Source organism: Centroberyx gerrardi, chromosome 8, assembly GCF_048128805.1.
Source record: "Centroberyx gerrardi isolate f3 chromosome 8, fCenGer3.hap1.cur.20231027, whole genome shotgun sequence".
Classification (NCBI taxonomy): Eukaryota; Metazoa; Chordata; class Actinopteri; order Beryciformes; family Berycidae; genus Centroberyx; species Centroberyx gerrardi.
Window position 1 is genome coordinate 18,338,828 of NC_136004.1, and position 13,868 is coordinate 18,352,695.

Consider the following 13,868-nt stretch of genomic DNA (forward strand, 5'->3'; position numbering starts at 1 on the left):
GCCCCTCCTCTAGTTCCAGTCCTATGCTAATTTCACCTGAGGCCTCTCGCTCCGTGACAAGAATGTCCTCCAATAACCAGGCTGGTCTCACAGCATTACTTCACAACCCCTTTCTATGCAGGTTAAACCTTTTCCTCACAGACTATTAGATATGATATGATGGACGACGGAAAAGACGTGAAAGACTTGTACTCATGTATATGGTGTGTGACTTGGTTTCTAGACAGCAGGACGTCTTATAGATTTCTAATTTAGTGCAAAGACAGATTTTCACTATCAGGGCACCACAAAAGCTGCCAGCTTGATGCAGGATTTTTCACTCTGATGTTCTGATGTTTTGTTTGACAAAAAATGTTCAACAATGTGTCTGTCAGGTACAGAGGATAATTATGATTTCTGCCCTCAAAAAATGAACTATTCTGTAAGCAAATGTCTTAAGATGGCTCCTAACTTAAACACTAATCCATAATGTGCTTCATTCTCATGCCAGCAGTCAGTGTAGACGACTGGGTGCCATTTTCTCTTTTTTAAATTCTCATTTTGGAACGAAACTCTTCATTTTCTAACGCATTAAAAAAAAAAGAAAGAAATGACCTTGGTCTTGCCGATCTACAAGAGTAAGAAGAAGAAGAAGGAAAAAAAAAAGCAATGTATGGAAAATGCACTGGAGTCTGCGCTGGTTTCCATGACGGTAGGGCCCCGTGCCGGCTGGCCCGTCTGCCAGTGGGTGTGTCTGTGTGTGTGTGGGAGGGAGGGCAGTTGGCACCGGGGCTGGCAGTGCCACAGTCAGAGAACAGTCTGTCTCTCTGATCGGCCCACCTCGCCCTCAGAGCACAATCACACTGTTATGTCTGAGCCCTTCTTCGCCATGGCAACATCACATGATAGAGCGCAGACAGAGTGGGAATCTTCATGCTGTTTCTGTGTGTGTGTGCGTGTGTGTGTGTGTGCGTGCGCGGTACATGTCACGCTCATTCCAGAATTGATCAAAACACGGTATCGTTGAAATCTTGTTTTATAAGCGTGTTATCGATCACGGGGAGTTGATAACGTTCACTTCCCTGTTTGTGATTCACAAGGGTCAAAACAAACAAAATGGACAGAAGAGACAGAGAGAGAGAGAGAGGAGAAAGTGGGTGGGCGGGCGGGTAAGGGAAGCTGAGACGAGCACACATTCAGCAAGTTGTCAGACCTCGATGATGGAGAAACAGGCTGAAAGCAAATGGCACGTAATACTGATGTTTTCAGTCACCGCTGTCCCCTGAGTCTTCCAGCGATTTAACTTCAGCGTTGCTTCAAGGCCGCAGAACAATAAAAGCCCTTTGTTTGGAAAATCACTGTCAATACATATAATCAAAATCATTTTAACTCTGAATTGGAGTACAGAGACTTTACAACTAGTCGTTAAGGTTTGGCTCAGTATTTCACCCTGTCTCAAAGTTCCTAACACACAGAAATATTTGATTAATGAGGCCCCATTTGCATATTTGTGATTTGTGTACATGCAGCTAGTGTCAGCGAACACGTGTCTAGCGGCGAGCTTGCAACTGATCAAAATGATGCCGTCACATAAGGCGCTTCTGTCTGTTTTGTAGGCCAGCATGTTGTTCTAACCCAGCTCTCCAATACCAAAAGAAATCCCCTCATAGTTCCCAACATTGAAGGATTTCTGTTCTAATAGCAACACATGAGTCACAGACTGATTGTGGTATCCTCATTCTTTCAGGTCTCAGTGAATCAGGCTTCTCGACCAACATCAGCCTTTACTGTGGACTCGGTTACTGAGCCATGCTGGCAGTCATAAGCTTCCTGTTAGCGTTTCTTTTTTTGGTCGCATTGAAGAAAGAGACCCTCGCTTAATTTGAGAAGGGTGACGCATACAAGCTAACCTCTGTTCTTTTAGTTACAGTCTCCTTCAGGATGAAAGCTCTGCACTCATCCCATGAAAAAGGATACACATGCTAGATAACATGTGAACTATTAGCCAGTTATTAGCTAGTTAGCCTGTGTCTGCTTTGCTAGTAGGTTATTAGCATTGTTTTCTCCGTTTTTGGCCCGGCTTTTCCACTCCAGTGGGATCATGAGAGCTGTTTTGTAGTGTTTCTGGTGGCCTTCTGTAAGCGGTAGGGTCCGTATCAAAGCATTGTCACACAGAGCGTCTCTTGTGTGGTGCTGGCCTGGCGTTAACTATGCTAATGACAGGCTTACTGCTGAACTGTACGGCATTGTGGGGTTTTTTTTTATGGAAGGTACATTGGACATTTTTTCCTTTCCTTCTCGCTCAAGTACAGTCGTCGAATAGGCAGCTAGGGCTTCCCTCTTGATGTTAATGAGTCATTATTTTTGCCGCTGGGACCTGGGGTCATTTTGAGGTTTTGGAACATTTTTTGACGGTAAACCACTAGGGGAAAGACTGAGAGAAGTATGGGAAAAGGTTGTTGTTGGCATTTGTGATGATCCGTCAGGAAATGATCTGTTTTGGTTAGCATTTGTGCCTGGTGGATGCAAACCCATGCTCCTGTCAACTGTAAATCACCTCCAGTGTTTCAAAGAGCAAGTCCTTTTGTACTCAGGAGGAGAGAGCATATCAGCCCGGGAGGGCTGCACAATATTGACAAAAACAATATTGATTTAAAAAGAAATGGCGAAATATTGAGATTGCAGTATGAATTGCAATATATTGGGTACACAGCCTTTTCTACATTTGTTGGGTGGTGGTGGAAATGAGATGACAATGCTGAATATTTGTTCAATACAAAAAAAAAAAAAAGATTTCCTCCTGCATGTAACTTTATTTGTAGGTCAGTGACTGCACAGCGCAGAATACCTTGAGTAGGAGTTGGTCTGGAACACTTTTCCCTCTAAGGAAAAATTGCAGCCTCTTGCAGTTTAGAAATTGACAGAGACGATCTTATGATTCCAGTGTGTGTATGCTGTATATATATTTTCAATTAATTGTGTAGCCCTAACCTTTTAAACAAGGCACATGTTTTTCATTTTCTCCCTGAGAATGGGAAAGGTGTTAAGGGACTTCTTCTGTACCTGTAAAAGGAGCTTTCCTAAGTTTGTAGGTTTTCTTTATGTTTGAACAGGTGTGAGCTGACATGTGCATATGTACGTATGTCTGTACTTCTATACTGTAGAGGAGTGGAGGGTGTGACAAGTCTTTCTGACGAGTAATCGACCTGTCAAAGTCTTTGTTGGTCCATATAGGTGTGTCAATAATGGTGCTGCCTTTTTCTGTATGATTGTATAGATGGGGCTGGGTTCCATGTAAGGATGAGCAGCTGGCTGACTGGTCACTGCACAGCCTCATGTGACACTGCTATTTCTAGCTAAATCATTCCTCCTCCTCCCTTCGGCCTTTAGCAACAAGAGCGAGTGGAGGATATGTGACACCTCAGAAGGCAGGGGGGGGTTCTGAGGGGTTGGGGGTGCTCAGATAGAGGACTCCAGTTAGCTGTGGGCAACCTTGCAGGGTGGGGACAAGCTACAGTATGTGGGAGGGGGGAACAATGGCATGCATGGGGATGATTCTGGGTGAGATAAGAGTGAAATGAATGTATGTGCTGTTAGCAGTTTAATTGGCTTTCACATGCACCTTTTTAGAAGACGCTTTGATTGTAAGACTAATTTACAAGTTTGCTTCGCACAGATTTTTAACACAAACCATTCACTTGTTAAATTACACGTGCATCTTTTCAGCTGAGGCACTAACATCTGCAATGCCAATTTAGAGCATGTGAAGACGTGAGTTTTCCTGAGTTATGGCTTGATTAGTATACACTGTTAATTTTCTAAATCGACAATATGCATATAATTTTTGCCTAATCTGCAAGCTGAATAAATTGCTTACCTCACAAAACCTTTGCAAATCCCATCTTCTCAATTGTCCTTGGGGTTTCATTGTTTTCCGTCCATTTTTCAGCTCAAATCACACTTTTATTTTCATGAGTTGGCAGAATTATAGTGACACTTTGTTTAATTGACAGGTGATTCACTTGTTATATTCAAAGGGAGAGTCCCGTTGGCTTGCCCACCAAACAACAGAAAGTGTGAGAACATGCTCTTGCACCCTCAGCACCCTCAGCACCCTCAGCACAGGGCTTGGACATCCTCGCTGGCATGCTGGGAAAACACATTACTTTTGATAACGGTGACCCATGGTTTTCCTACTGTGCTCATCAGTGACATTATTTAATTTGTGGCTGAGCAGCTTATTGATTATTAGGTTAGAGAGGTTGCCCACGCTATCTCAAACACCACCATTTATTTTATGTCCCGCTACCATGGTGCATAATATGTGGGAAATTATGTCATCATGGTCCCGTCTGTCTCTGTCTGTCTGTCTGTCTCTCTGTCTGTCTGTCTGTTGATACATTCTTGTGAACACAGTAACATAAGAGTACATGATAGAGACTTCGTATTTACAGCGCACGTTCCCCCTGTAGAGTAGATAATCTAATTAGATTTTGGAGCTCCTTGCTGCATAAATTTGCATATTAATGAGGAAAACATATTTTCTTGAAACTACTATAACTCTTTTCATATTAATACCGCCCATGTGTTATGTGAAGTGCGTTGACAAAGAAATATTTGCAAATTAATGCATTAATTAGATTAATTAATTGCCTCGTCGGCATAACTGGTTATGTTTTATATATCATGCCGATTATGGCGGAACATGAGGCAGCTCAACTGCCTCTTGCTTCCTATTTTTAAAAGACAGTCCGTTCCCCCATCTTTTTTTGGCCAAGCCCCTGCTTCCCTTCCGTACTAATTCTGGTCCGTGAGAGAAGAAAATATTTGCCTTAATATTTGCTTTATTATCTTGGGACACAATGTCATTCTCACCTCCATTCCTTTCAACACTATTTACCAAAATTTTATTTAAATTATTGATGAGCTCAGGATTACTTACCTTTCCCAAATTTGTCAGTCAGCATCACCACTCAAAGTGACATGCCTCTGTTAATAATTTATCATTCTATATAATGCATTAATTATATGATAGTAATCATAGGCATGAAGCAGCTCTTGCACAACCCCCCCCTGCTTCTGACCAAACTGGTCCATAACATGTCCCATATGTAAACCTCTTCTCTTGTTCTCCATCTTGCTTTTACTGAGCAATTTGTCAGTGTGAAAGTTTAAAAAAACCCAATGTGAGCTGCAGCATTTTTTAAGTAAAGAAGAAGGCCTTGAGGATAAAATATTGTGATCATATGTAGACTGCATTGAGTCATCATCATCATTGAGTTGTAACAAGCTGAGATTGCATAACACTCAGTATTAAGGTTTTTTTTTTTTTTTAAGGAGAAATAATCAGGGTATTCAAACTGAATGGAGGATATGATTAGTGGTCTAATACAGGTTTCGTTTCCCTCATCCTCCTTAATTAATTAATAATGGCAAATTATATAATTGGTCTTTTAGATTTATAATAGTCTAAACATAAAAATGAGAGCCATTTTGGAACTGGGACTGGAAAAGGCACTAGCACCAAAAATACTTCCTCCCCTACTGTACTACAAAACACCCAGGGGAAAACACTGAAAGAGGAGCATGCACAGAATAAACAGGTCTTAAAGATGCTATTCCAGGGCAAATGTCAGACCAGTAAACTATGGAAGTGAAGGCTTATCTATCCTTGAAAATCTCCAGGGTTCCATGTACTGACCAGGCGATGACATCCTCATAGTATTTCACACATTCCAGCCCCCCTACGTTGGCAACGAGTGACCCCCCCCACCCCAGTACTGCTGAGGTCGGCTGTCCAACTTCAGCCTGAACTATAGTCGACAAACCTGTTACCATGATCTTCACACTCGAGGACACAAACAGTTTCTATCTTCAGTTTGAGCCCTGAAAGTAATGAAATGTGACAAGTCAACACATGATCATCCCTTTTAATACCTACATTTCTTCACTTGCAGTGCTGAATGCCCATTCTCACTTAAATCCTTGCACTCCGCACCTTTTAGTGTTCAGGAACGTGAGAAGCTCAGACAATCATTAGTACAAGCTATACGTTGAGTGGGTTTGGGCTCCACTGTGCCCCCTCCTGGCGGGGCAAGACGATGTTCTGATTTGAGCTGATGGGTGGAAAGTCTCGAGGAAATGATTTAGCCCCGCAGGATTAGAGGTGACCCCAGCAAACTGCCCCCCCCCCCCCCCCATCCCCCCTTTCCCCTCAGAGTCACCGGAACACGAGCAGACCGCTTGTCACAGTGAGTTTCCCTCAGAGTCGAGCGCGCTGCGGCGGCACGTCGACACAAACAAAGTAGCACATGCCACACACAGCCCCAAACGATGCCGCGTCTAAAAAGGTCCCTCAGAGGAGTCAGTACAACAGATCTGTTGTATTAAGTCAAGTTTTGTCAGTATACAATGGTGAAAGACAAGCATTTCTAGAAAAATTGCTACGCTTGAAGGACAGAGCCGGAGTAACAATACTGTTACTATGTCATTTGTTTTTTTCGGGCGTAATGGTGGCGTGTTGAGATGAACTTTTGGAATGCAGCAATGCACGCTGCTTGTCATGTGAAGGGAAATAACCAATGAGTCACACAGATTTTTTCCTTACCTCAGATCGTAAAAAAAAACAGTTATTCTTCTGAATGCTTTAGTTGCAATACGCCTTTCATTTTCCCGGCCTTTTAGTATCCTGCATCCGTTCCATTCAGCCTCTGCATGTAGGCTTATAAATGTATGCAATATTCTATTGACAGTCTATTGACAGTCTTGCATTCAGGATTGTGACTCTGTGGGTGAAGAGGTTTTGGTCGCTGTCAGTAACCTAGTGTTCAGTTCATGTCATCATCCATTTTGAAAGAGAAACTGACTTTTATAGTTCAAAGTTCAGAATGGAATTATCTTTATAGCATGCCCACAGCACAATAACATGTATGTCACTTTTAGGGGGTTAACGAAAAGAAAATCCATCTTTTTTATTAAATCACAGATTCAAGACTTTATACTTGTTTTAGGGTTCTGGGGAAAAATGGGAGAAATGCCCTTTTTGAGAGAAATATGGTCTTTTTCACAATTGGCAATAGCCTCACTAGCTTGTAATGCCTTGTGTTTTATTGATTTCATGGTCCACCCCCCCTGCACTTCTGCTTTGGGATTCATTGTTGTACAAACATTGTATAGACATTGCAGAAATGTCTTTCCCAGAGTAAAGATAACATACAGCTCATCTCCTGTGGTGAGGACATGCTGTGTTGAATTCCCCAACCCCTATAATACTCTCAACAGTATTATTTTCAAATCTGACCAGCTTCCCTTCCCTCCCCTCCCCCTTCCATGCATGCTATTCCAATAACAGAACTGATGTTGCGGTTAATTCGACAATGTTGAGTTATAAATGTGTCGTGAGGCTGTAAAAGAGTTGTTTACGTATCAATTGTTTGTCACGTTGCACAAAATAGAGCAGCATAGATGAGACTTGTAAAGGGTTTACTACCCTCTACAGGTCCTACTCTTCAATAATTTATGCATTCTCGCCTATAATTGATAAACTGGAAAATAAATGCCTCTGCAAGCCCCCTTGATGCGATTAAGGCCCGACAAAAGTCACATTGAGTGCTCGCCTGCTGTTGGGAGTCGTCATGTGAAATTCCCTTCCATATTGTGACCGCTCCAAGTGGCATTCTTCTGAGTCATTCATTCTGCGGCCCATTAGCCACAGCTAATGCTAACGACACGTTTTTGAGTATTAATCTGAGTTTTCACCTAGAATAACAGTCGCGGGGTAATCCGCTGACTCACTGACTCGCTGCCTTAATCTCGCAAGCCTCGTGTCCCTCCGCCCGCCGTGTGTAGGCTATATACAGTTGGGTTGAACGTGTGGTCAGCGTGTGTGTGTGAGAGTGTACTTGAGACGGTAGCCTGGCATTCCTGCAAAGTGGTGGCAGAGCGCATAGTACCCCATGTTGCTTTGGCCCCCCCACTACGTGCGCACAGCAGCAGCCCTAATCAAAGCCACTCCATAATACTGTTAGCCGGGTCATGTGCTGGAAGCCAGGATTAAGAGCAGGAGGGCACAGGCCGCTAGATCCAGCTTAGGCTCTCTCGCTCTCTCGCTCTCTCGCTCTCTCACTCTCATTCCCCCCTCTCTCTCTCTCTCCTCTCTCTCTCTCTCTCTCTCTCTCTCTCTCTCTCTCTCTCTCTCTCTCTCTCTCTCTCTCTCATCCTTAACCACACGTGGGGACACAGCCATACAAGGACACAAATGTCCCTAATATGTGCACACACAGGCACACACACACACGCACCCTCAGAAGAGTTGAGCTGACGGAAACAAACGCACAGAGATGCGTTCTCTCCCATACTCCGAAAACAACCCCAGTTAATGGAGCAGCTCATATTTTTTTCCCCTACATACACAAAATATTAGAGCATATTTAAACACCATTAATCATGCTACTACCTCTCCTTTCACACTGAGTCCCATGTGCTGTTTGTGCTGCTTTTTAACACTCGCTAATGCCGGCACCCACTTTGCCCCAGTAACACACTTTTAATACAGTATGCCCTGCCAACACAGCAGATTACCACTCTCAACAGTGGAGAAAGAGAGAGGAAAGGAAAGTTCTGATAGTCTTGGCACTGCTTTGTGTACCGAGCGCCAAACAATTCTTCGTCTCCACACCTAGGATGAGGAGGAGAAACAGGAGAGGTAGGTAGGGAACGAAAGGAGGAGGAGGAAGTAGAGGAGTGAAGGGGACTTGTTTCGCTATTGGGCACCTATGCTGACTCGTGTGAGAGAACTGGAACCATCCGGCCATAGCTGGGTAAGGGGGGGGGGGGGGGGGGGGGAGAGGAGAGAAAAATAGAGGGAGGGTCAAGGGTAAGATGACTCCCACTCTCGGCAACATGGAGACAGTTGACAGAAAGAGAAGAATACTGGACTACAAGCCTAAAAAGCCACACTAATTGGTAGGTACGGATCACAATTGTTTGGTTAGTCATATGATGTGAAGGCTAAGCTTATTGGCAAAAGCTGACCCCCTACTATCGACAATTATGTTTGGTTCCCCATGCTTCCTTGAGGCTCATTTTGATTGGTCAATTAGGCTCCCCGTTGTGTGCAGGGTTTATTCTCAGAGGTGACTAATAGTTTCTGCCAGTCTATAAGTATTATTTTAAGCCCGGCATCCTTTGTGTGACTGCTATTTTAGCTTTAGTGGTTTTTTATGCATTGCTGTGTGTGTGTGTGTGTGTGTGTTTGTGTGTGTTTGTGTGTGTGTGGTGGTGGGGGCATTATGTTTGGCTTAGTTTTGGTTTGCGGGCCATGCTTGGATGTTTCTAGAGGATAGTTTTAAAACCCCAGGTTATTACTATATTTATAGTAATATGATGGGTTTATATTTCTGCTAAGTGCTCAGTTGACTGTTATTATATATTTGTAAAGTGTTTGGTGTTGTATATCATAATTATTGTTCATGGGTGTCCTTTTTGGACATTTGAGAATCCACCTCAGACAAAAACGGATGTTAGGGTTGTATGTGTCTGTCTCAGTCTCTTAAAACAGTTGTACAGCCACACAGATGGGGAGGAGTTGCCTCAGTCACTTTTACCATTTCGGGGGCAGGGAGTCAATCCCTCGCCCAGTCTCCACTGAAACCAGAGAGAGTTGACCTTAAAAGAGTATTTAAACATAAGGCTTACTCAACACCAAAAGCCCGAGGGGGGCTCGATTGTTTGTTGTTGTAACGCGGCCTGCCTTGGTGTAGCTAAAGACTGGGATACTTGAATAGTCTATGGACAGACTGCCATTTCTCCTTTTTTGTCATCACCATACTGAATTGGAGACAGTGCTGTACAATACATTTTGCTCTGACAGTTATTTTAGTGCTAAGTAGGAAACACAAGTAGTTGGCAACTGGACAGTTACGCCACCTCTTGTCATTACCAGTTTAAAGGAGGCTGATGGTACGCAGGCTATTAAATGTTTAACTGAAATAGTGCCTTTAAGGCAGGTATAATTTTATTTGTAGCCAAGTATCTGATCATTACAATATTTAATTTTAATTTTAATTTTTTCAGTAAACAAAACGCCTCTGGCTTCTTTGGTGAATATGGTTGCCCCTTGAATTCTGGATGATCAGACATCCAGAATTCAAAATGGTTATGGTAAGACTTGAAAGTAAAATGACAAGGTCGGTATTAGCAAAACTTCATCCTTTGCAATTGTTTTGTGGGAGACGAGTGTGCTTTGACTTTTGTTTCCCTCAAATATGCTCTTGAAGAATTTGACTTGTAGATGGAAGTCATTGTAATGAACAACTTAAGGCTATTTTACGCCAGTGTTTACAAACATGAGTGTAAGCAGACCTTTTACAGCCTCGCATTACATTTAAAATTAATATAACCATCCTGCATAACAACCTCAATGGACTACAAAGTGAAAAGAAATCATAAATCCAGCTATGTAAACAAAGCCAGGTAAGAGCCGACTTTGGGCCTATTAAAGTGAGAGACATTTCAGTGCTGCCTTATGGGATTGGTGATGGTGAGAGAGGTGATGGGATGGAGGAGATCTTTCCAATCACTCATCCCTACCAGTGTAAATCAGCCCATACAAAAAAGTGCAGTGAAAACTATTGATCGAGCCACAGGAACACATGCATTTTTAACAGATTGCCTGCTTGTAATGCCGTTCAGAGGCGATCTGAAGGATTACCCAAGTTACTTGCTTCTTGACAACCTGACTTAGTGCTGCAATGCAGAACCACAGCAGGGGAGAGAGAAACTAGAATGAGTGAGAGGATTTATGGAAATGTGTGTGCGCATGTGTGTGTATTAGTAGGCTTTGAAGACAGTGCTGAGAGAGACATGCTCTTTGCAGTCATGCGCACTGTTGTTGTCATTCTTAAGGGACCCCCTCCTGCCTGTGGAGGCTGACTGATCTCAAGAGTCTGTGTGTATGTGTGTGTGTGTGTGTGTGTATATCAGGGTTCTAGGAGACAGCGCCTCCCTGCTGCGAAGCACAGAGTCGGAGGAAGCAGGTGCAGCTGACGCACATAGGCTTTTGAGCAGGCAGGGCCAGTTGAGGGACAGAGAGGGAAAGAATGAGTGAGTGAGAGAGAGAAAACAGAGGAGAAAGCCACAGGAACTCAACAAACACAAGATCAGACCTCTGTACAATACCGCACAATTTAATTTATCGCCCTAGTCCTCATGCTCTGAGCAGCATGTGAGAAAGAGGGGTGCTTGGGAACAGCCTGAACTACACCAGCGGCACCAGAGACTGCATGAGCTTCCATGGTGTACGTGAGTAATGAGTGTTACTAAGTATGGGTTTAAACTAAGTTAAGGAGTGCAAAGATTGTGCTGAGCTCAAGCAAGAAACTGGGTGACTCCAGTGTGAGGCAGGTAGTTTGTGGTTAAGCCAAATGTGTGCTAAATTTTCTAACAATGTGAGCATTAAGGTGATTTGACTGTCTTGTATTTTGATGTATGTGAAAATGTTAAACGTCTTGCATCATAACTATTTATGAAAGGTCCTGCAATCAGGGTTTAGATCAAACAACTTTCCCAAGAGCCCAAATTATCTGTGTCTTTCCAAATTTCTGATAGACCAGCTCATTGGAAAAGTCTGTTGCTATGTCTTAGGTAGTCAGTGTGCAGGATAGTACTTGGTATGGGTTTTGAAGCTGTAGCATTGTCAGTGAGTGTCGTGAGGAACTGCTGAAGAGAGGCTGCTCTCCAGCTCTGCTTGTGTATTTTGCCGGAGATGAGCTTGCAGAGCGACGCCAGCTTCTCTTCATTGTGTCGTCGAGAGAGCCTCTGTCTCTGCCTGTCTGCTGAAACCAAGTAACATAAAGGCAATACTGTTCAGCATCTCTTTGAAAGGGGCAATTGTGGCCGAGAGAGAAAGGCAGCGAAAGTGAGTGCTGGCTCATAGCCAATTAACGATGTTGAGATTACGTGTGTATGTGTGATGGGCCAGTGTGTTACCAAGACGAATGTTGGCCCAACTAATTTCATCATGCTGAGTACTTCGCAGTAATCAAACATCATAAAGGGTTGTGTAATCCAGAGCTTTTCCACAATGACTCGTTCCCTTAGCTTGTCCGCACTGAACAGGTGTATCAATATTTAGGCTACCCAAATGTGAGTATTATATTGATCCACCAATAACTTCTCTTGTGTTACAATGCAGTGCCGTTACTAGAGCAATGAGGGGAAAGCAAGTGCTCTGAATGCCCTTGATCTGTCTGCATGCCTTTCTCTAGCTGTAAAACACATCCACACATGGGTACACCTCCTCTCCTTCTCACCCCCCCCCCCCCCTCCTTGGTTATCCTCCTCCACAGTCATTGGCTGCCTCCCCTCCATCTGTCCATCCTCCCTGCACACAGACAGCCAGTCAGCGGTTCACCCTGGCCCCTCCAACATTCGTCATTGGCTGCCGTGTGCTGTGATGCAGATGCGGATGCTTTCCTTTAAGAGGCAGTCTAGACTGAGCTGGATGTGCTGCTCTCTCGCTCTCTTCTCTCTTTCTCTCTCTCTCTCTCTCTCGCTCTCTCTCCTGCAACACCGCCACAACCTGCTGATTCCTCTCTGACTATCACTGAGCCTCTCTTGCACCTTCCCTCCTCTTCTCCCTCACTCCTCCTCTCTGCCTCCATCAGTTGCTCTCTCTCTCGCTCCCTCTCTCTCTGCTCATCGTCTCGCTTCCAGTCAATCACATGCTCACCCACATTTTATTGCCGTGTCCATCTTTCGCTTTTTCAACCTACCATTTTCCTCTGTCTGTGTTTCTCCCTCATACAGTCAGTTTATCTCTGGCATTCATACATCTCCTCCACCACCTTCTCTCCCACCTTCCACTGATGTGAGGAGGCATGCGTGGCATGAAGGTGAGTAGAGCTGATTGTCGAGCTGTTTCTCAGTGTCTAGGTCTGTCTGCTTGCCTGCCTGTCTGTCTCATTTTTTTGTCCTACCATTCTCTCTCTCTCTTTTAACTTGGCAAGCCATCTGGCAGATGCGTGCAGCCTGTGTCCTTGGAGGTGCGGAGTGCAGTTGTGTATGCTTCAGGTGTAACAATTAGCCAGTACTGGTAGGATGCCTAGTGAGTCATCATCTGACGCTGCATGTATGTTCTAGTTCTGGTCCTTGCAGCATGCCGGGAGGGGGGGATTAGTGTGTGGATAGTGCAGCCGCGTGTCAATGCAGACTGTTGCTCGTGACACAGTGTTTTGCACCAGCTGTGGCTGTGGTGCAGTGGCATCTCAGGCAGATTAATAAGCATTGTACAGAAACGGCAGCAAACAATTACAGAGACGGAAGTGATCATTGTGAACAGCTTGCGTAAGGGTTTCTTTTCAGAGTTTGGCACAGTGCACAACTCGTGTTCCCAAAGGTTGATGATGTAAAATATTCTGCCCAGGTAGTGCTGTAGCTGGGTAGTTGACGTAAGGTCAAACAGCAAAAGAGAAGAAATAAATGCCTTTTTAGCTAATTGTCAAAAACATGCATTGTTGCATTAAATGAAGTTGTATCTGGCACCATTTAATTCCAATTTTTCTCCACATTTATTGAACTATTTCCCTTGCTCACACCTTGAATTTGTGCTTTGGTGGGACATTATGATGTAATAGTTCATCACAGTAAACATAAAGCCTTAATTTGGTTTTGTCATAGTTTCTGTTTGATCATTATTTCATTGTGCTCGAGTTGAGTGTTTTCATATCAGTGCGCGCATTAGGTTACTTTCTGCTTACTGTCAGTCACCTGACACCCACAGGAGGATATGGAAGTCTCCTGTAAATAATCCCTCAAAAACCTTACAAACCTTACATGCCATATTCATGGCTTGTTAGCTGGGACAGCAGTTCATTTCAGGCAAGGTTTGA

The 13,868-nt window shown here is 43.8% G+C and overlaps 1 protein-coding gene across 3 annotated transcripts in view; it reads left to right on the forward strand.

Moving 5' to 3' along the window:
* slc20a2 (solute carrier family 20 member 2) overlaps positions 1 to 13,868 on the forward strand; it is a 41,969-nt gene that overhangs the window by 2,909 nt on the left and 25,192 nt on the right. For 2 of the 3 annotated variants that reach the window (XM_078285049.1, XM_078285050.1), the window contains exon 2: positions 12,787 to 12,872. The exons of the other annotated variant lie outside the window; for it this stretch is intronic. The gene's annotated coding sequence lies outside the window, so the exon portion shown is untranslated. The remainder of the gene's footprint in view (positions 1 to 12,786; positions 12,873 to 13,868) is intronic. 3 annotated transcript variants of the gene reach the window in all.